The sequence below is a fragment of the Lactuca saligna genome, chromosome 4 (assembly GCF_052625555.1).
Source record: "Lactuca saligna cultivar CGN05327 chromosome 4, ASM5262555v1, whole genome shotgun sequence".
NCBI lineage: Eukaryota > Viridiplantae > Streptophyta > Magnoliopsida > Asterales > Asteraceae > Lactuca > Lactuca saligna.
In genome coordinates, this window is record NC_136420.1 from 109,023,817 (window position 1) to 109,045,321 (window position 21,505).

The 21,505-nt window shown below is 41.9% G+C and overlaps 1 pseudogene; it reads right to left on the minus strand.

The window, feature by feature from the left end:
- Positions 1-21,053: 21,053 nt before the first annotated feature.
- Positions 21,054-21,171, minus strand: LOC145044775 (5S ribosomal RNA; annotated as a pseudogene).
- Positions 21,172-21,505: the final 334 nt, after the last annotated feature.

The following is a 21,505-nucleotide window of genomic DNA, read 5'->3' on the forward strand; positions in this document are numbered from 1 at the left end:
GTCTGAATTGGGTTATTTGGTGCGTTTTCCTCTCCTAAAAATCAAGAAAAGAACAAAAAAGCAGTCAGACAAAAGATGTTTTGGGGGTTTTACATTGCAGGGTGAATTGCCATGTCAATGTTTTATCTTTTACTAAAAAATGAAAATTAACAAAGAGTAACTCATGTTCATAATTATTCTAGTTGGATTTCTCAAAAATATTTAATCATCAAATTTTTATTTTTATTTGAAGACAGGTAAACATATTGATAATATGACCATGGAGAATTGGTGACAACTTAGTCACCTTTTCAAATAGTCACTAAGTTCAGCCACACGTAATCAGTTCGGTGATCTATTGTATTGATATTGATATATTTGCTAGTCCAACAGTCTCTTCTCGAGTCACCTTTAATTATGGTCGGATCTATATTCAATCATGGGATGCTCCTCAAAAATATTTCAATAGTATAAAATTTTCAGAAAGGTTTCGTTTATATTGTGATACTTAATATAAATATGTTTAACGAAATAACAACAAAAGTTGTACTTTGTCTATATAACATCCCAAAAATTCAAGCCAATTTAAAACATTTAAAACCATTAAGTTATTACAATTTGTTTTCAAAATAGTTTAATCATAAGAGTATCCCCAAAATCAAATCATAAAATCATGAGATATGAGGAGTTGTACGATCACGCATTCGTCTTCCCACGATAATCAGAAGTACCTGAAACATAATTAACAATTGTAAGCCCGAAGCTTAGTGAGTTTCCCAAAAAATACCAATGCCATACAAATATAACCATATCATATAACAAATACAGAACATCATGGATAATGAGCCTTCAGCCTAACTGGACCGCCTCGCAGGCCTTTAGTCTATATGGACCGCTCTCCGAGCCTTCGGCACATCTGGACCATCTCGTAGGGCCTTCAGCCTATCCAGACCGCTCGTCGGGCCTTCGGTCTGACTAAGGTCCCTTCTGGGCCTGTAGTCTGTCCAGACCACCCTAGGTATGTTGGCTTTCAGCACAAAGTAGGACTGCCTCAACCCAACCCCCAAACAAATAATCATATGCACATAAATATCATATGCTAGCATACATAGCGTTCAAACTGATCAACAGATCCTAGAGCATGGCAATAATCCTATAACCAGGTTACCGACCAAACAAGTCACTAACATAACATCATCCTATATACCAGGATATCGACCCAACCGGGTCACTAAAACATAGTACATCACCATCCTAACTACCAGGATGCAAATGAGTAAGCATAACATGCAATAATCCAAATAAAATCCATAAAGGGTCAGCTTTGGTACCTTAGACCTTGTTGATATAGTAAGGATAACTCACCTGACACTGCTAAAGTCCCGCGGATGAAACTCCAGCTGCTGGGTGACATATTCCCGAACTGCCAACATCAAACAACACCCAATTAGTAATTGGGTTCCAAGCTTAAGGTCCAACTCACACTCCAAAGGCCCAAAAGTCAAGTATGGGCCAAAGCCCAACATATGGCCCAATTTTCCAAATTGGGCCCAAACCTTTACATGGTTAAGTGTTTCTTACTTAAACCATTAAGGACTTAATCCATTAAGTCCAATATTGCCATAGGTTAATTTTCCAATGATCATTAATTAATACTTTAACTCTACTAAATAACTCCCGCATGTCCTGATCAATCCCCAAAATTTGGGTTTCAAGCCATTAAGGTTTTCCAACCCAAATATTAGCCCATTAATCAAATGGTTGGGCTTTTATGTCCATTAGGCTTCATTGGGCTCATTAAAGTCTCATTGAGCCCATTAGGGTTTGGTAGTCCCTTTGTCCAAGCATCCAACGAGTCACAAACCAAACAAGGCACATCGCCTCCCAACACGGCGGCAGCCACCACCTTACAGTGGTGGTGATGAATTTTCTTTTCATTATTCCATTTTGTTACAAATTACAATGCCATCCAATTAACACACACACAAACACTAATAACACACATACTCACTAATAAACACACACACACACAACCACCTCGTGGTGGTATATGGTGGCGGTGGACCTCTTGTGATTCGGGCTAAGACAGCGACCCATACACACGACACAAAATTGACACCATACGACAGCAATACATGCACATACTTGCCCGGAGAAATAAACCCAACACCCATTGAAGTGGGTAGCAACGGAAGTAGCATAAGAAAACGGCAGCAATGGCATCCCTTGGCAGCAGAACTCCCCTACGTCAATGGCTGCTTCAATCGACAACAACAACGGCAGAGGAACAGACCCATCGGTGGTCCTTGTTTCCAACAGCAACACCTGCGTCGGCAACAACTGCAATGATCTTCAGTGGTTCCCTCTCGGCCATTCACGACATCCGACAACGAAGTTGGACACGAGATGGTCGTCCGTAGCTCATGGCGGTGACGAAGGGGTTGGTGGCGGCTGGAAGATGGAGGGATAAGGATGGATGGTAATGTAACAGTGGAGGAGATGGCGGTGGCGACTAGAGAGCAATCAACGAGCGAACAACAGCAATACACATGCACTCGTTTCCTGGATTCCATCGTTATTCGTTACTGCCGGTGACAGGGGCGTTTGATGATGCTATGTGGTCGGGGTGGCAACGGCGCTGGAGATGGGTGAGGCGAGTGTGGCGGCTGGAGGATGAGGAGCATTTAGGGTTAGGGTTAGTGTAACATCCATAAAATTCGAGCCAAATTAAGACTTTTGAATTCATATAAACCATTCGATTATTACAATTTGTTTTCAAAATAGTTTAAACATCAGAGTTTTCCCGGGAACATTATCAAATCATGAGGAGTTGTACGATCACGCCTTCGCCTTGCTGTGATCCCCTAATGTACCTGAAACAATAAACTGAAACTGTAAGCCCGAGGCATAGTGAGTCCCCCAAAATACCAACCTCATATAACCATAATCATATTGTATCAACAAATACAGAACAACCATGCATCTCGAGTCTGCAGTGTGACTGGTCCGCCTGCACCGGGCCTTCAGTCCACCTGGTCCACCCCCTAAGTCTACAATATGACTGGACCGCCCGCACCAGGCCTTCAGTCTGTTTAGTCCACTCTCCGAGCCTCGACACGTCTAGACCGCCCTCTCGGGCCTTTAGCCTATCCAGATCGCTCGTTGGGCCTTCAACCTGACTATGTGCCCTTCCGGGTCTGCAGATTATCCGATCCGTCTTGCGTATGTTGGCCTACAGCACAAAGCAGGACCCGCCTCAACCCAACCCCAAACAAACAACCATGTACACATATAGCAAAATAATCACATAACAGTCCATATACAAACAAACCGATCTAACAGATCATACAACATAACAACCTCCTAACCAGGATACTGACCTAACCGGTCACTAACAATATTCCATCCTAACTACCAAGATGTATATCTAACATATCAATAAGCATATCAAAACTTGTGTACAATCCGAGAAAGGGCCGACCTTTGTGCCTTAGACCCTGTTGATATAATGAGGATAACTCACCTCGAAATGCTAACCTGAACCGAAGAAGCAGATTCCCGAACCATCGTCTCACCGACAATCCCAAACTATCCAAAATAGCGAATAACAAGTCAATAAACGGGAATATAATTTTTGACCAAGAATCCCTTATAACAATAGCCCCATTTGCGTTCCCTCTAATTTGGGTCATGGCCCAATACCAATCACATGATCCATAAGTCCATATAACAAGTCCCATCATTGGCCCAACTTTCCAAATTGGGCCCACTACCTAATTGGGCCTAAATCCAAGATCCATTACCAAGACTTGGTGTAAAACACCATATTCATAATGTCCAGCCAAGGCCCAAATCCAGCTAGCCCATAATTCAAAATACCCACCAACTCATACTCTCTCACAAGGACTAGGGTATTGGAACGTTTTCTGAAAGATGGAGGCTGAGAGTGATGAGATGGAATATATAGTCAGGTATGGGAATGACATAGCCTGATCAACTATGCCTATTCCATAAGTGATTAGCATATGCCCAATAATGGTTGTGGTGTTGCAACAAGTCTATATCTTACCAAGAAACATTGAGAACATAAGTCAAACATTTAAAATACTATTGGAGTATTTTGTGGAACTATAACTAACTTATGTGCAAACTAAAGGCCCCTATTAGTAGGTCTAAAATGACTAAGTGCATACGCTAAGGTTGTACATAATCAAAGATATTATAGACTCAGAATCTATGACTATTACTCTACTTCTTGTTCTTTGTTTGGTTGTGGATTTAGAGTAGAGTCATCTATTCGAAGGTCTAGTTTATCTCAGATTATGTATAACTGGTATTCACTATGTGATTATAGAAGTGACTAATAAGGATCACCCCTATAAGTAATTGTAGGATTAGACGTCTAATAACCATCTTATCTGTAACGTCCCAAAATTCAAGACTAAAAATTTCTTTTATAAAACATTACTTAAAACATAATTATCAATCCATAACATAATCAGAGTATTAATTTCCAAAACGCATGTTCATTATCAGAGTAAAACATCCTAGGCTGACTAATCTATGGTGTGTGCCATGCGATCATCCCGAGCTCTTCCCTCTGCTACCGGAAGTACCTGAAACCAAAACTGAAAACAGTAAGCACGAAGCTTAATGAGTTCCCCAACCTACCATATACCATGCATAACCACATACTGCACATACTAGGCCACGCCCGCTATTTTGGGCCTCGCCCTACCTCGGGCCTAACCCGCTACAACGGCCCCGCCGCTCCAGGCCTCGCCTGGCTTCGATCCCCGCTCGGATACAGATCTGTTTCACTTAGGCCTCGCCTGTCACTGGGCCCCGCCCTCTAACATATAATAGCACGTAAGCATATACCAACACATAAGCTAACATATACTAATAAATCTTGTCCTGAGGCCTCGCCTATCTTGGGCCTCGCCCTTGTCCTGCTACTAATGAGTCATGGAACCCCGTCCACGCCCTTACTGGTGGTGAGATACGGGCCCAACCCATACTCACTCTTTCCCTAACTTGGGCCTTGCCCCTACTATGCTGCTAATGTGATGTGGAACATCGTCCACACTCTGCTATTGGTGAGATATGTACCTCGCCCACACTCACCTCCCTACCAGGCACATACATGTATCACACAAACAATAAGTATAACTATCATAAAAACCATTCCTTGGGCACCCGCCCGCTAACATAGAACCTAAGTCCCAAATATCATACTGGCATACAATGCCTAGAGCTAACCCCTGGGTCTTCCTACTCGTATCTACATGGGCCAGCATTATGGCCTTAGACCCATTCACACAAAGGGAAAACTCACCTGCACTTGCTGAGCTTGCTGAAACCCCTCTGTTGCTGCCCGACAACTTTTCTGAACTGCGGCTCCACTAGCTCCCCGAGCTATCAATACCAATATAACACTTAGTCAAACTGTCCTCCAAAAGTCAACTAAGTCAACCCTGGTCAAAGTCAAAGTCCTGGTCAAAGTCAACCTTCCAGGTCAACCCTACTCGCCGAGTCTGCCTACTGACTCATCGAGTTCATTAGCTCAGAATTCTTTCATTCGCGACTCGACTCGCCGAGTCTACCGATTTCCGAGTCCTAACTTGTCCAACTCACGGAGTCCCCACTCAACTCACTGATCCGAGTGTTACTCGAAGGGTTTGGGGTTTCGCGACTTGACTCGCCGAGTTGTTCATCCAACTCGTCGAGTTCTTCCCAATCTTAATACTACTCGCCGAGTCCACTCGAAGGACTCGCCGAGTCTATTCAGTCATTTATTCATTCAGAGGCTTTTGAGTCATGTAGGGACTCCAAACTGTAGATCCACTCACCCAAAGCCCATTCCCCATGTAAAGTTGCAACCTTTACGTGTAGCTAAGGAGATCTAGGCTAAACACACCACAAACTAAGGTTTAAGACAACCATGCATCACCTACACTCTCAAGGCTAATACTTTATGACTCTCTAGGCCAGGACACAACTGGAGCTGAATGGATTCAGCTTGGGGTCGTCCAAACCCGAGATGAATCATACTTGGTCCAAAATCTCATAAAAAGGGACATGAAATGATCCAACAATTAACAAGGCAAGGAAGGAACTTGATTACCAAAATGAGCAGCTAAAGAGATGAATCTTTTGGATCCACAACCTTCTTCTTGAAACCTTAACTCCTTCTTCTCCTTCTAGGCTTCAAGAACACTCCAACTCTTCAACAATGGCTCACACACTCAAAGAGGGCACTAGGGTTTCGTGGAATAGCTTATGGGCAATGGGGGCTACAAATGAGGCTGATAGAAGGAGAATGATATGCTTAAATAGGGTACAAGTCGCAGAATTAGGGCTTTCTCAACCCAGACCAGACTCGCCGAGTCAGTCTCCCCGACTCGTCGAGTCAGTCACTTAAATCGCGACACGGATCGCGCTCCGACTCGTCGAGTTCCTCCCTGGACTCGACGAGTTGACCCTTTTGACTTAGGGTTTTCTTTACTTACATGGCCTTTCTGATCTTGGGTGTTACATTATCTACCCCTATTCTCGCACTAACAACATGGCAAGAGCTCAACTACCAGGAGACCCCTATTTACCTAACCGGGAAAATGGTGACTAGAATGGAGAAAATCCCGAAGAGGATCCTGAAGAAATAACGGAGGAAGACCCAGAACACAATTAGAAGAGGAATGAGAGGAAGAGAAACCAAAGTAAAACACAAAAAAGAATAAATAAGAGAAGACTCTGACAAGGAGTCGAGGTCTACAATACACCCTCCAGACTCTACATCTCGACAAGACTTCCATGGTCTGACACCTCGATAAGTCGTAGATTTAAAGAGATGGATTCTGAGACAATGTCAATCACCCTACCTACAGTATGGAAAGAGGTTTCTACAATGTCAATGGAGGAGGATCAGTAGACAGGGCCCTCTTTTTCATAGTATACCGCATCGCTTACCAAGGGATACAAACACGAGCACTGGTCAACCGAATCAGGAAGGTTAGTGTTATCACCAAGATCACCAAAATTCGCCTTTGTCACCTGGATGGAGGACATGACAGGCCAGAAACCACATCAAGGCCTACAAATAGAAGTGACCACAACTTGAGCCAAGAATCGAAGAGTATTGGGGACGTCAAACAGCATTGGAGAAAATACGTGGTAAAAGCAGCACATCAAAAGATAGAAGCCAGGGCAGAGGTTAGGTCAATGCGGACTTCCATGCCTTCATTCTATGGCCCACGAAACATCACCTACCACGAGTAGTGTGTACACTACTAACATATCGATACATACTCAAAACTACTGGCTTGCGCGTGAACACTACCCCGTCATATACATAAATTCGACCCGTAAAATTTAGGGATTTCACTATTCAAAGGGTTCATGCCACTTCTAAAACTTTTCCTTACATTAACGAAATGTAGACCTATTATCAGGTCAAAAAATTTCCCAAACCCTATATACTAGATTATATCAATGAAATTGGCATGCATTTTATTTCATTGGGAATTTATCAAATATTTCATAACTTAGTATTACAAACGATTTGCTTATGGTAACTCCAAGAATTCTTAATGTATACCTCAAGGACAGGTGTAAATAAGAGACAATCGACTAAGAAATGGTGAGTCCGCCTTGGGTCATGTTCCTTGTTTGGTTGTGGGCCTAGGGCAGACTCATTAAGTTCGACGGCCTATTGGACTTTAATTATACACGACTGGTATATACCAAGTGATCTTAGGAGGGGATCAGGCACGAAACAAATCACAAGTTACATTTGAGTCACTACCACTAAATTCATTCATATGGGCTTTGTTATGAATTGCATGCAAGATACTTTTAAGTTGGAACATAATACAGAAAAGTCTAGTTCGATAACATCTGACTTGTCACTACTGTTAGAAATTTACCGTCTGTTCGTCTTTACAAACTTATGATAGAACTATGCCACCAAAGAAAAATTCCAGACCTTCCAGCAGTGCAGCACCACCACCACCTCCGCAGTTTGATCCCACAATCTTCCAAGCTGTCGTAACCGCAACCGTAGCTGTCGCAATGTTGCAAATTGCTACGAATGGTAACGGTGGTGCTGGATCTGGTGCCACAAACTCTAACCATGGTGACAGTATGGGGGATACGAGGGAATGTTCCTATAAGGACTTCATCAATAGAAAACTCGATTCTTTTAATGGAAGCGGAGGCATTATCACTCTGATGCAATGGTTTGAGAAGACGGAATCAATCTTCGAGGTCTGTGCATGTCCCGAAGCAATCAAGGTCAAATTTGCAGCTTGCACTCTCTCTGGCCGAGCCCTTATTGGGTGGAAAAGCCACGTTAAGTCACCGACGCTTACAGTGGCTAAGTCGTTAAGCTGGGAATACTTAAAGACGATAATACTGAAAGAGTACTACCCAAGGGCCGAAGTGAAAAAGCTAGAGCAAGAACTATGGAATCTCAAGATGACAGGCTCTGACCTTGCAGCTTACACTGACCGATTCTGCGATCTATCACTCCTTTGTCCCGCGATGGTCACTCCTGAGGAAAAGAAGGTGGAACGATATCTCTATGGATTATCTCCCCGAATTCAAGATAGCGTGTTGGCTTCAAGACCAACTACCTTCGATAGTGCCAAGGAGTTGGCACAACAACTCATCAACCATAGGGCCAGCCATGGCACTATGACAACCACCCCTGAGCAAGATGGCAAAGGAAACAATAAAATGAAGTCTTGGGACAACGAGAAGAATCAATTGACCCAAGACCCCACCAATAAGCAACAGATCATCGTTATTCATGCTGCCACCACCCAAGCCACTCCCACACCCATAAATCGATACGCAGGAACCCTTCTGAAATGTAACAAGTGTAGCTTCCATCACACTGGGGCTTGCAGGGAATTGCATTGCATGAATTGCATCAGGAAGGGACACACTACCCATTTCTGTAAGGCACCAGTACGACCCATCAACCAGATCCCTAGCGTTGGAGCAAGCCCAACTTGTTACGGGTGCGGTGAAACGGGACACTTTAAGAGAGAGTGTCCAAGGATAAGGAATGTTGGTGACGGTGGAAGGGTACTTATGATCATCGCAGGAGAAACTTCCCCAAAACTACCCGTGAATAATGGCACGCGCTCCTGACCACCACATGTAGGATTTAAATTTTACTAAAACTAGGGTAAATTTATGGTTTATCAACCATAACTCTCGCGAACACGACGAACCTGAATAAGTCTTATCACGTATATAAATATATAGGGTTTTTACTAGAGAAACTATGATGGCTAGTGAAAACGTTATGGCCATATATCATTTAGATTCTATGGACTTAGAATGAATAATTTTGCCTTACTTCCTATTCCTTGTTTGGTTTTGGGCTTAAGGTGGAGTGACTCATTCGACTACCCTTGAAATCTTAATGATACACGACCGGTTTACACCAAGTGATTATAAAAGAATTGGTTGGACTTATACTATAAATTTCGTCATAAATTATTGAAGCACTCGTACTGCTAGTACTCACTAACTACAACCTGAAATTTTCGTAGTGGTAACAACAAGGATAAAACAGAGAACTTAAAGACATACATAGAATGCACTATCATTCCGAAACAATCACTCCTTTTAAATCGACTTAGCTCTAGTTACAATAAGAAAATTCCAAGTCGTCGTTTAACATAAGGTGGATTGGTCCTCGCCATATGTCACACCCCAAAACCAAGAACGGCGGAAACGTTCAGGGGTGGAGGACGTCATGTACAGTATCACAACAATGCAAAGTAGTAAACAAGAAACAACATCATCCATTGCATTAAAAGTAAATATTTAATACATGTGTCTTCTTTAATAGTAATAAGACACCAAAATATGAAATCAAAATAAAAGACAAGTCTTGTTTGTGCTCCGTCTTCTCAAACCTGGCCATTGTACCTGTCTACTGGTGACCTGAGAATACAAGTTATTTTGAAAGCGAGTATCAGCATAAAACTGGTGAATTCATAAGTATTTAAGTGTCATTGTCTTGTTTTGGAAAAGTTGTTATGAATGCCATGTAAATCTTTGAATGAAACAATTGATATAAGTATGAAAACCTTAGAAAATCCCATATTTCCTATTAGTATAAGAGTAGTCTTCTACCAAGACCCGAATGTTTTGAAAGTAGTCTTCTACCAAGACCTATATGTTTATAATTAGTCTTCTACCAAGACCTGTATGTTTGAAAGTAGTCTTCTACCAAGACCTGTATGTTTAAAAGTAGTCTTCTACCAAGACCTGTACGATTTGCTATAACAATGATAGTTTTCCCTCTTTTCGATTATTACTAACAGTACCTAGTCTACCTCATTGTTTATGTGAATGTATCACAAAATAAATTAATAGGAAAAATATAGCCATGTAAGTGTTATCCTTTTGTATTAGGATCAACTCGACATCGCGACTGCCGAAATGTATAACCTTGAACATCCGTAGATTGTTCATTTTCCTCTGTAGCTGGCAGCAAGTTTAAGGAATGGTTAGTCCCGTAAAGGTACCCCTAATACAAGTATCAACCGTAGGCATCCGTAGATATTCATTACCTTTGTTTCTAACAGGTGGGTTCCGGAATGGTTAGTCCCGTCTAGTTATCCTTTTTTACTAGGATATGCAGAACAATTTACAAATATGTACTAGTAACTCATCATATTGAATCCAGGTACAAGTATCCATGTAAGTGTATACAAATAAATGTATATATGTAAATGTATTCATGTAAGCGTATCGATGTAGACGTATTTATGTAACATGTAATGTATAGTATAGACTCATGAATGAACTGACTCTAGTGTAATTCCTTGTAATAGGAATAATGTTTTGTATCTCCTAACTATCCCTATAATAGTTATCTGAAAGGTAATTGATTGTCCAAGCAGGTTTATACACCCTTGATACACAAGAGTGTGGGAAACTGAATGAAGGATTGAAAGCTATCATATTAATACATATATAAGAACATAAGTGTATAGATATAGTTTTGATCTAGAAGATGAAAATGGTTTGGTAAGACATTTAAGAGTTTTGAACAATAATTAACAATGACTTGATGTCATTTTAATAAACGTTTCAAAAGTAATACATTTGATAACAAAGTATTTTTAAGATAGAAAACCATTTCATACATCACATTTTAAAGCATGTGAAATCGGTTGGATGAAAACATAGTTATAAATCACATGTGATTAATTCTATAGCATGTTGTTTTCTACTTGTATTCCCCCCATTAAAGCATTTAAAATCAATTAAAACATTTATTAAGGGGTATGAACTCACATGTAGATGGTGGTTTGGATGAACTGAATGATGTAGGATTGCTAGGTGTCAAGTGAAGACTTGGACACATTCTATGATCCTAGTTAACATGTAATATCACATATATGTATCCAATTAGTCTTAAAACAACTAATAAACAAATTTAAGACACCCTAAGACATGATAAACACCTTTTACAAGTGTTATAAGTCCCAAGGATTGCATCTAAGTGTTGTAGGGAAAGGCTAGTGTGTTTGGGGTTCAAGGAAAACTCCATTAGACAATTTACAGTTTTGTGGACACTAACAAAAGGGTTTACGGTCGTAAACCCTTGATTTTATGGTCGTAAGCTCACCTACTTATGTCCATTTGTTGTTTTGAAGCCTTACAAGTCCTTTGAAGCATTTCTACTTGATGGTTAGGCTTTTGGAAGAGATTAGGGCATCATTACACTCCTTTGAGGAGTTTACAGCTCGAAGACCATTTCCTTTTGCGTTTACTACTGTAAACCCATATGGAAAGTGGTATATTCATGTTTTCAAGTCCTTAACACATTAAGGTAATAGTCTAGGTTAGATTCTAGGCATAAGGGAGGAATATGGGCCATTTATACACTCTTTGGGGTGTTTACAGTTTTGGGAGATCCCCAAACCATAAACACATATAAATGAAAGATTTTGGTGCTTTTGATGTGCTTAAACACCTCAAGGAAGGATCTTAAACAAGTTTCCAAGGCTTATGAGGGACTAAGGAACCCTAAGGCACCCTTTAGCACACTTATATGGTGTTTACGGTTCAAGAACTTATTGAACCGTGAACACCTTGTTCTTGGTGTTCTTGGGACTTTTCTTTGATGTAAAGGTGTATAGCAAGCATTATAAGACTCTAGGATAGAATTACTTACTATGTGGAAGCTTGAAATGAGCTAAAAGTCCAAGAACACTAGTGTGTGTTCTTGGTGTTCTTGGTGAAACTTGAAGATTCACCCTTTTGGAAAGATCTAACGGATAAAAGTGTGTTAAATCACTAGATTAAGTGATATACTAACTCAAAAGGGCTAGAAATACTTACTAGTTTGAAGATCTTGAAGAAAACTTGGATGATACTTGAGAGAGTTTGAGATTTGGATCTTGAAAGTTGGAAAAGTGATAAAAATAACTAAGTGTCACTTTTATACCACTCCCCATTAGGGTTTACGGTCTTAAACACCAATTTTACGCCGTAAACTCTAAACTTTTGATGTGTCGGGACTTTATTGTTGCACAATAAACCCTAGGGCATCCTCTCTCCTGATATCTCTTAAAGTGGTAATCCTAGACTACTCAAACTTATTCCAAAAAGTCTGAAAATTAACAGTAACTATTCTGACCTCTATTGATTTGATATGTTATATAGAATGGAAATTTCTGGTTGTCACATCATCCCCTCCTTAGAAGGAATTTCGTTCCGAAATTAAAATTTAAGCAAATAAGTAGTTACAAATAACCAAGAAAAAAGATGAGGATATTTCAGTTTCATCTGATCCTCTCATTCCCAAGTGAATTCAAGTCCTCGCTTGGCGTTCCAGCAAACCTTCACTATCGCGATACGGTTCTACTTCATTTTCTTGACCTCTCGGTCCATGATCTCTACTGGTTCTTCCACGAAGTTGAGGCTCTCGTTGATTTCGATCTCGTCGATTGGGATAAAAAGAGTCTCGTCGTACATACACTTTTTCAAGTTCGAGACGTGGAAGGTAGAATGTACGTCACTGAGTTCGCGCGGTAGATTGAGTTTGTAAGCTATGGGGCCGATTCGGGCAAGAATCTCGAAAGGCCCTATGTATCTTGGATTGAGCTTCCCACGCTTTCCGAAGCGTATCAAGCCCTTCCAGGGTGAGATCTTCGGTAGAACACGGTCGCCCACCTGGAATTCCAATGGTTTCCTTCGCTTGTCAGCGTAGCTTTTCTATCAGTCTCTAGAGGCTTTCAATCATTCACGAATTTGAACGATCTTCTCTATCGTTACCCGAATGATCTCTGTTGGATAAGGTGTCTAAGTCCATAACTTATTTGGTATATACTTGACCCGACCGGCATGGTCCATTTGGGTTGCATCTCATCCAAACTATTTATGGATAATTTTTATGAGAGTTATACACATATGTTTATTAATATATTATAAGTTATAATATATTAATATGAAGTTATGTTATTTAATTAGTTTTAGTCTTAAATTAATTATGAATTAATTTAGAGATTAAAAGGAAGACTAATTAGATTATGGGCTATTGATTTTATATGGTGTGGGCGGTGTGGGCTAACACTCATTTGTTAATGGGCTAAGCTTGCATGGAAGTCCATGGATGATCCATGGAGCTTTCAACCCATGGATCCTTGGAAAGGAAAAGACATGGGTTATTAGGGTTTCACCCTAACCATGCACACTATATAAGCATGCTTATGAAGCATGAAATGGAAACTAGTGAACTAGTGTGTGTAAGCTTGTGTGTGGCCGAAATTATACAAGTGTGTATACTCTCTCAAAGTTTTCCAAGAGTTTGTGGTGTTTTGTGATTCCATTTGAGGCATTCACACTATTGGTGCTTGGCCCTCAAACTCCTTAGAACCAAACTCATCAAAAGGTATGTAATCTCTTCTAACTCTTTTATGTTGAAATGTTCCCCATGCCATGTTAGATAGGTTATAAACCTTGGAAAATTTGTTATTTTGCATGTATTTAGACAAACATAGATCCAAGGTTTATTAGGGTTGCATGCACACTTAGGAAGTGTAGATTACTCAAAACCCAACACTCCGGACCCGTGAGAGTGCTTTCGGGAACTCGTCCCTTAGCTAACTGGGTATCACCCACCTCAGCCCAGCACAGAGGGGGTCTGCACTTTCGGCCATAGAGGGCTTCGAAAGGAGCTGCCTTTATGCTCGTGTGATAATTGTTTTTGTAGGAAAATTCGACAAGGGGTAAATGAGTATCCCAAGCTTTCCCAAAGTCAATAACACAGGCTCACAACATATCTTCTAATTTTTGGATAGTTCTCTCACTTTGTCCGTCGGTCTATGGATGGTAGGTTGTACTCATGTCCAGCCTAGTTCCTAGGGAACTTTGTAACGACTGCCAGAACCTAGAAGTGAATCTACTATCTTTGTCTGAGATAATGGATATGGGAACATCGTGCAGTCGTGTAATCTCCTTAATGTAGGTTCTCATAAGTTTCTCCATTTTGTCGGTTTCTTTGATGGGTAGGAAGTGTGCAGACTTGGTCAATCTGTCGACGATGACCCATATGGTATCAAGTCCACCTGTTTTCTTGGGAAAATTGGTTATGAAGTCCATAGTGATCCGCTCCCACTTCCATTCTGGTATCTCCGGTTGCTGCAGAAGACCAGAGGGTTTCTGGTATTCGTCCTTTATCTTCGCGCAAATAAGGCAATTACTTACGAAGGTAACAATTTCTGCTTTCATGTTAGTCCACCAGTATAACCTTTTAAGATCCAGATACATCTTATCTGAACCTGGGTGGACGGAATAACAAGTGTTGTGTGCCTCGGTCATGACCAAGTCTCTGAAGCCTTCGTGTTTTGGTGTCCGGATCCGATCCATGAGGTATAAGGTTCGCCACCCTTGACTTCCAAGTTCTTATCCATCCCTCTTAGGGATTCACCTGCCACATTTTCCGATTTCAAAGCGTCGAGCTGAGCCTCCTTAATTTGCGTGGACAAGTGTAAATGGATAGTTAGAGTCAAAGATTTGACTCTACGACCAGAGTATTTCTTCCGACTTAGGGCGTCAACTACTACATTGGCTTTACCCGGATGATAACGAATTTTGCACTCGTAATCACTGAGTAGCTCGACCCACCGTCGTTGTCTCATATTGAGCTCCTTCTGGTCGAAAATATGTTGTAGGATTTTGTGGTCTGTAAAGATCGTGCTTTTTGTACCATACATGTAGTGTCTCCAGATCTTCAGGGCAAACACAACTGCTCCTAGTTCAAGATCGTGGGTGGTGTAGTTATCCTCATGTGTCTTCAGCTGTCTCGAGGCATAGGCGATGACTTTACCTCGCTGCATCAGAACACATCCGAGTCCTTGATTTGATGCATCGCAATAGATAACAAAGTCTTCTATCCTTTCGGGGAGGGATAGTATTGGTGCGGTGCACAAGGCTCGCTTGAGCGTTTGGAATGCTCTCTTATGTCTCTATTCCCAGTCAAAGGCCACACATTTCTGGATTAGTGTTGTAAGAGGTTTCGCTATGCGGGAGAACTTCTGAATGAACCTGCGATAGTAGCCAGCGAGACCTAGAAATTGATGAATTTCTGTAGGCGTCTTCGGTGCTGACTAGTTCTCAATGGCCTTGATTTTGGAAGGGTCCACCTGTATTCCTTCTTCGCTAACAACGTGGCCCAAGAATTCAACTCGTCAGATCCAAAATTCGCACTTGGAGAACTTTGCATAGAGCTTCTCCGATCACAATGTTTCTAAGACTCTACGGAGATGTTGACTATGTTCCTCCTTACTTTGAGAGTAGATGAGTATGTCATCAATGAAGATGATGACGAACCGATCCAGGTAAGGACGACACACCCTATTCATTAGATCCATGAATACTGCGGGCGCGTTAGTTAATCCGAATGGCATCACTACAAACTCGTAGTGTCCATAACGAGTTCGGAAGGCTGTTTTGGGAACATCGTCCTCTAGCACTCGTAGTTGGTGATATCCGGATCGTAGATCTATCTTCGAGCAGTAGTTGGCTCCTTGAAGTTGATCAAATAAATCGTCAATGCGGGGCAAAGGATATCGATTTTTAATGGTAAGCTTGTTGAGTTCCATGTAGTCGATGCACATGCGAAACGATCCATCTTTCTTCTTGACGAACAAGACCGGTGCTCCCCATGGTGAGAAGCTTCGCCTAATAAATCCCTTCTTGAGAAGTTCATTAAGTTGACTGGAAAGTTCCTGCATCTCTACCGGTGCCAGACGATAAGGTGATTTGGCTACTAGAGTAGCCCCTGGCACTAAGTCGATTCTGAACTCGACTTGGGGTTGTGGTGGTAATCCTGGGAGTTCCTCTGGAAAGATGTCGGGAAAGTCGCGTATTTCTGGGATGTTCTGAATGTCTTTCATTTCTTGACTCGTATCGACGACGTGTGCAAGGAATGCATGATATTCCTTTCGTAAGCATTTCTGGGCTTGGATGCACGAAATGATGCAAAGGTTTGTACTCGGTTTGTCGCCGTAGATAATTAAGGTTTCGTTTTTAGGAAGGTTAAGATGCACGTGCTTTCTCAAAGCACATGATGTCGGCGTGGAGAATACTCAACCAATCCATGCCAATGATAATGTCAAAACATTTAATTGGGATCGGCATGTGGTCTATCTTGAAAGTATGGTCATCTAAATTTACAGTACAACCTATGTATATGCAGCTAGTACTTTCCGTTTTCCCGTTTTCCATCTCTACAATGAATGATTTATCTAAGGCACTGGGATTTTGTTTAAGTAGGTGTGTGTTAGGCATGTCAAACCCAACAAATAAAGGGGTACGATATACTCCAAAATAATCCCACTATATTGCACTAAAAGGTAGTACAAGGCAAGCAGGGTCGATCCACAGAGACACAAGACAATTGGTCTATACCTATTTGCACAAGGTATTATGGTCACCAATAGTAAAGAGAGGGGGGTTTATAATGTAATGATTAAACAAACAATTAAAAACATAAGCAATCAACTAAATGCGTGAATTAAATTCAGAATTTGTAAGGACTCCAACCCCATGTATGACAATTTAGCAATGTGACTCAAAGATGACACAATATTCGTTCAATTCTATCTAAGTTGGTACTTGAAAGTGCTAATAAGCTCTAACACTTCCCATTCACCATATTAATTAACCAAAACAAGCTCTTTGATTAACCCTAACCTTATTAACCTAATCTAAACAAGCTCTTTGAATTAGATTATAAGATTGCATGAAGCTTTATGTGAATGTTCCCAACAACACTCAATAGTCCTCATAAGCTCGGGAGTGTAAAAGTGTATGAATAAGATTTACACTAAATTCATTCAATAGAGATCAATTTAATGCTTGTTACTTGTTCAATTTCACAAAACAATTATGGATTTTGTAAAAGAGATAACTTGAATGACCTAACCCTAATTCAAATGGCCAATAAGTATCATAATTAAAATCAAACATTCGATTGAAGCAAAATCAAATTCATTAGATAGAAATTAAGAACAAATATCATGTCATATGAATGAAGTCACTACCAAGAAGTCAAAACATGAAATTGGAGAAATTAGGGTTCTAGCCACACATGGCTAGAACAAGATCACAAGTCTAAAAGATGAAATTAAGTGTAATTACAACTTACAAAAACAAGAATTAATGTTTCCAAATGATTAACGGACAAACCCTTGCAAAAAGCTTCGAATTCTCCTCTCCAATGGTGCTCTGATATGTTCTATTTTTATAAAAAATGACCCTTAACCCGTAATATGAAAGATAGTAAAAACTGCCAAAAGTTGGTTTCTGGGTCGAACACGGCCCGTGTTAAAATAGGCTAAACTGACACGGGTCGTGTTCAGCAACACGCTTTGTGTTTAGCAACACGCTTCGTGTTGATTTGCACTAAACTGACACGGGTCGTGTTCAGCATGGTCAACAGCTCCTATTTTGGTCAAACACGCCCCGTGCCCACTTTTCAGTGTAAATTCAACACGCCCCGTGTACCTCTCTGACTCCAATTCCAAACTTGATTTTTCCAACTTTTTCGTTCTTCGCCCGATCGTCCCGAAATCTTCACCAATGCTTCCCGACACTTCCCAAAGCGCATTCCAACCTCCGATTTACCTGAAGAAGATATAAAAGTGTGCAAATAAGGTTGTTCTAGAGACTAACATGAATATGATTAAATGCAAGGAAAAGGAAGAACAATTGTGCTAAATATATGCATAAAATGGGACTAAAAGGTGCATAAATAGCACCTAACAGTGTGCAAATTTATGGCTTACAAAACTCTTCTCCGCTCCACTGTCGAAAAGTATGCAAGCATATGAGTTATCGAGGAGAAACGTACCAGTAACTATCGTAGGATCAGCTACTGCTTCCTCGTGGCCCATGGCCATAACTCTTCCTACTCTGCCAACCATCCCCGCCTTAGGCAGTTTCTCTTGTAGTGGCCCACCTCGCCACAACCGTAGCAAGCTTGGCCCACACCACCGTTAGGAACTTGGGCGGTCGGCGCTGCTGGAACCTTGTAGAAATGGGTTGTATGCCCTTTCCTGTTGCAGTTTGAGCACTGCATGTCCTTGCAAGGTCTGTGGTGGTGGAAGTTGTATTTGTTGCACTTCGGAAGAGTTCTAGCATAAGTTTTTGCTGGTAAAGGATTTGCAGGGACAACAGGGGTTACCGTGGCAGCATTGATTGCCCCAAGTTGTTGTCTCCTTGAGGAGTCTTGCGAAGCCCCTCTTTTTCTCTTGTTCCACCCCTTTTTCTTGTTGTTGTCGTTGTTTCCCTTTTGTGGTTGGGGTGTAGGGTTTTTTGGGTTCTGGTGTTTCCCGTGATCTATGAGAGATTGTGCCAGCTCCTTGGCGCTATCAAAAGTGACAGGCTTGGAAGCTAACACACTTGATTGGATCTGGGGCGACAGTCCCCATATATATCTCTCTATTTTCTTGCTCTCGAGAGCAACCATATCAGGGCATACAATTGCCAGATCGTAGAATCTATTTGTATAGGTTGATATGTCAGAACCAACCATTTCCAGACCCCAGAGTTCCTGTTCGAGTTTTTGTATTTCCCCTCGAGGACAGTACTCTCTCATCAGCATGGCTTTCATGTTTTCCCAGCTGATAGAGTTTGCCACCACTATAGTCAGATACTTAACATGGCCATTCCACCACGTTCGTGCTCTGTCAGAGAAGGTACAAGTAGCAAACTTGACCTTGTTGCCCTCCGGGCAGGCGCATATTTCAAAGACCACTTCCATCTTTTCAATCCTTTGTCGTAAGACAATAACCCCACCAGTTCCATTGATGTTTCGGGGTTTGGCATTCGTGAAGTCCTTGTAGGTGCATTCCCGAGGATGCCCATGACTCTCGCCGTGGTTGGAGGGATGTGCACCTGTTCTCAATCCCTAGGGGAAGGCGTATTGATGGCTGACACAGCAGCTGCTACGGCTGCTATGAAGGCTGCCTGGAACATAGTGGCATCGAAAGGAGGAGGTGGTTGAGGTGGTGGAGGAGGTGGTATCGGTGTTTCGTTATTTGGGTTACGCCTGGGATTTCTGCGTGGTGGCATCTTTTAACTATACGTTTAAAAAGATGACAACATTGATAAGAATAATCGAATAATGGGGAGTGACTCATGGACTAACCCTCCATAGTCCAACAACACAATGAACAGTATGATTGAATGAAGATGATAGCATTTGGATAATAATTTCCATATGATTAGATATCTGTCAATAATACTGGAATTACAAATGTAACAAGTTCGGGAAAAGTGGCCTAAAAGTAGGCCTTACATCAACCAAGATATGAAAATTTTGATAGAACTATCACTAGATCAAGACCTAACAGGTCTAAGATTTACAAAGATAGGAAATTAGACCAAAGTTTTTACATAAACTAGGTTATATCCAAAAGATGAGTCGATGAGATTCTATCGGCGACGAGAACTGCTAGCATGAGTTCTTGATCCCAACAGTAGGCGTTCCATGTCCCTTATACGCCTGTCAGCTCTTGCTTGCTGAGCACGAAGTTCCTTGACCTCAGCTTGGGTTTCAGCAAGTTTTCTCTGCAGAGCTGCATTTTGGACCAGAGTCCTTTCCTGAGCAGACTCCAGTTGGCGAATGCGGACAATGTTAACGCCAGAGTTAGCATCAATCTCCAAGACTCGATTGATAGTTGATTGACCCAGTATCGTGTTCCGAGAAATCCTACAAACCATGATGGGTAGGACCCTATCAGCAGAACCTCCCTCGGTGAGGTTATAGAAGCTTCTATCTCCATTGTAGGGGATAGGTTGACCCTGTTCCTTGCTCCATGTATTCAAGTTTGTGGCCCACGGGGGCGTGGTGTAACACCCCCCTCTGGCACGTATCACAATATTGTCCGCTTTGGGCCACTCGGCACGAGGACTTCCCAGGGGGTCACCCATCCTGGTACTACTCCCGCCCGAGCACGCTTAACTGCAGAGTTCTTATGAGATCTACTGCCCTCACGGCTTTAAAACACGTTGTGATAGGGAAGGTATCCACACCCCTTATAAGGAATGCTTAGTTCTCCTTCCCAACCGATGTGGGATCATATCTAACCCACTTTCACCCCCCATTATAGGGTTCGACGTCCCCGTCGAACACATCGACCCGTGCCCTAGCTCTGATACCATTTCTAACACCCCCCTCTGGCACGTATCACAATATTATCCGCTTTGGGCCACTCGGCACGAGGACTTCCCAGGGGGTCACCCATCCTGGTACTACTCCCGCCCGAGCACGCTTAACTGCAGAATTCTTATGCGATCTGCTGCCCTCACGACTTTAAAACACGTTGTGACAAGGAAGGTATCCACACCCCTTTATAAGGAAATGTTTCGTTCTCCTTCCAAGCCGATGTGGGATCAGATCTAACCCACTTTCACCCCCCCCCCCCCCCATTATAGGGTTCAACATCCCTGTCGAACACATCGACCCATGCCCTAGCTATGATACCATTTGTAACATCCCCCTCTGGCACGTATCACAATATTGTCCGCTTTGGGCCACTCGACACGAGGACTTCCCAGGGGGTCACCCATCCTGGTACTACTCCCGCCCAAGCACGCTTAACTGCAGAGTTCTTATGGGATCTGCTGCCCTCACGACTTTAAAACGCGTTGTGTTAGGGAAGGTATCCACACCCCTTAGATCTGATCCCACATCGTCAGAAGAGCTATGCTGACAAGAAAAGACGACCGATAACCTTCGAAGTTGGGGATTCCATTTTGCTTAAAGTCTCACCGTGGAAGGGACTTATATGATTTAGGAAACGAGGAAAGTTGAGTCCAAGGTTTATTGGACCGTTCAAAGTTCTTCAGAAGATTGGGAACCAAGCTTACAAGCTGGAATTACTCGAAGAACTCAATGGTATTCATAACACGTTCCATGTGTGTTATTTGAGGAAATTCACGGGAGATGTTACCGACATAATTCCAATCTCAGAGTTAAGGATGG